Source organism: Apis dorsata, unplaced genomic scaffold (genome assembly GCF_000469605.1).
Source record: "Apis dorsata unplaced genomic scaffold, Apis dorsata 1.3 scaffold_13, whole genome shotgun sequence".
Lineage (NCBI taxonomy): Eukaryota > Metazoa > Arthropoda > Insecta > Hymenoptera > Apidae > Apis > Apis dorsata.
The window spans coordinates 308,369-311,676 of record NW_006263316.1 but is presented as its reverse complement, the minus strand read 5'-3'; positions in this window follow the sequence as shown (position 1 = coordinate 311,676).

Here is a 3,308-nt window from a genome sequence, read left to right as displayed (position 1 = left end):
GTCATGCAGTGGATTAGATACCTTGCAGGGAGCTAATTACTCGCACCTCTTTGCCAGTCATCGTGTCACGTTGCGGTTCGACACTGATACGGCCGCGATGGCTGCTGGAATCTCATCAACCAACCTCGGGTACTGACGTGCCCGTAGGTCGAAAGGCCTATCGATCATATGACCACAACGAGTTTCAAGACACCGGCCCTGTTTCGCGTTGAATAATTTGACATTAATTAAGTCTTCCAAGTTCCGCGTCGCTTAACATTGATATATCGTTTTTAAATAAATAAACGAGATATTGGCGTAAATATTTTAACAGATATATAATTATATATCTGTAATATTGTCACGATAATAGTTAGAATCTCATTCCTCATTCTATTGTTTGCAATATATATTTTTGCACAAGGCGAGTCCTTTTTTAATTTATCGTAGTGATGATTTTATATTAATTAAATTTATTCCGAACTTATGTTCCATTTAAAATAATTTTCAAATCCAAATATGAGAAAATTTTTATCCTAAATCGTGATGAATATATATATCGTTATATCAAACATTTAAAAAATGCAAAATTATAAATATTCGACGAATTTCCATAATTAATTTAAATTTGCCAACGATTGATTCGATTAAAATGAACAAAAGAAACCAACAAATAATCATACAACAAAACCTATCGAAATAACAAGAGAAGCAAGAAGCAAGATCAAAATATGAAATAATAAAATAATACCTTTCAAATACCTTCTCGTACATTAAATACGACAATTTACTATGTTATTCACAGAATCTTGACTCCTCAACGAGAACGAAGATAATTGATTGCACGAGGTAATGTCGAGGGACAAGGCTCGAAAAACTAGGTTGAAATATTATTCGTGGGAGGGGTGACACGTTATAAGGTGGCTGCATTAACCTCGAAATTAAGAAAATTACCGGCCAGCCTGGACAAACCGGCTAAACCGTGTAAATTCCTCTCCTGGTCCGCTACTATTTTTCTGGCACAAGAGCGCCAGACAATAATACATCCGGCGGGAAATACGCCCGAATAAAAATTACGACTGGCAGCGTTGTTAATATCTTACGATGGAGTGCACGAGTAGAAGATTCGTAATTACAGTTGAAATTCTGCTCGATTTATGGCGCCGCGATATTCATGATGGACTCACAGTGGTCCCAGAAAATGTTGGAAAAATTTCAAGGGTGAATTTTTCTTTTTTTTTTTTGTTCGAAATTGATACATAATAGCAACGTGTACAGAATCTATTTTTCAATCATAAAGAATATTCCATCGGTATTTATCTCTTCGATTCGATTCTTCTTTCACGCGTATCGAAAAAGTGAATTTTTTTCCCGAGATTTTGGAATCAAATTCCGAATCTTTTTGGATGATTCTGGCCAGGTAAATCCACTATCTCTCTCCCATGGAAAAATTTTACTTTCAAACGATAGTCTCTGTTTCGCGGCCACGCAAAATACGTATCAAGCGTAATCGCATCTCGCCTATTAAATTAACATATACGGTTGGAGTTCTTCAAAAACGCCGAGTCTGGCGTACGGCCAACCGTTTCTTTTGCCCGATACGAGGATGGAAAAACGGCGGAATTCGCTGTGAAAGATCCGTGCTTTTTCCACGATATTCTTGGCGAATTGAAACTGCGAGAAGTTGTAAATGCACGAGGAAACCGTATGAAGATGTAATCGTGATTTTATTTCGGATAATGTCGAGATCCCGCTGACGTAGTTGCTAGTAGATTGTTTCATAATACTCGCGAACGAAGTGATAACACACGACGTAGATATACATATATTAAACTCTATGAATAAATTTTCACGAGAATTTTCTTTCATCATCTTCGTTTAATTCTCGCGTCTTGTATTTATTGTAACAAATTGCCGAACTTTTTTGATGAAATTTTATTTAAATTTCATAAACACGATTTCTCCTGGTAAAAATTTGTTCCAGAAATTGCTGACCGAGATTGAAGATACATTTTCTTTTTTTCTTTTGCTATAAAAATCGATCGCTATGAGCGAAGCAAACGTTGCAGATTCGAAGTGCAAAGAAACGAAGAAACGAGGCTCGGCAAACAAGTTGTGAATCCATCGACAACCAAATATCGTTGTATAATATCGAATCGGATAACCTGCTATTAGGTCTTTTATTGTTCTGTTTTATTGCTCATCGTGAAAGCCTTTTTAACGCACGCTTTTACACGGAAGCAGGATCATTACGAAGTTAAAATGTAACGTCGACAACCGAACCGGTTTTAGTTTTGTCACCAAACAAAGCACGGAAAATTCGAATACCTGTTACGCTTGATTCCACATGGACGGTAAATATTAGTTGAATACGTTTCCATATGTAATGTTACGTTTCATTTGATATGTTGTGCGCAATTGTTTCAAGTTTACTCGAAACACGCGCTCTATACACAACGTTCTCGAGTAGTAAAGCTAATGCGAGGTACAATTATATTGTTTGTAATGAATATGCTTATAATGAACGTTATACGACTTTGTAAGAATTGGATAGATGTGCGCGAAATAGTTTCTTCGAAATATTATGTTATATTATACGTAAACTGTTAATATGGAGAATAAAAATTTGATTTCGAAGAAAGCATATGTTTGAGCAGATTTTAAACAATTTCTTCGATCTTATCTATTAATTTTTAAACTTTCAACTATCTAGAAAATATCCAAAGCTTGTTTCAAAATTTGTTCAAAATATTATTGCTATCTTTCGATTGGTAAGCTGATTAAAATTGAATTAGATGACAATACGATGTTTAACCAGAGAAAGAATTCCCTAGATAAATCTATGTAAATTTTTTGACTAGTTTAATCATTCTGAATTTCTCTATAAGAATTATCAATCTTACAATTTAAAATAATTTATCAATTGGAAAAACTATCTGGATGAAATAAATTCCGAATAATTAATTATATGTTTGCATCTTTTTTAAATATTTTCAAGCAAACACATATTATAAAATCGGCAAAGAATAGTCGATATATGATACAATAAATCTCCTTATGTTTTCAAGAGATGTATATATATATATATAGAAGAGCATAAGAAGAAATATGCCCCATTTCCTATGCATCGAAAAGAATTCGCCTCTCAAAATATCTATGTAAATTATCTTAGAAACTTGTATATCCCCATCCTCTTATAAAAATTTATCAACTGACACTATCTATTTTATACGTATAACTCTTTATATTTTTTCTATCTTTATATTTGAACAATTTGCTTCATATAATAATAAAAAAAAAAAACAGTAACTCGAACTAATAAAGTAAAA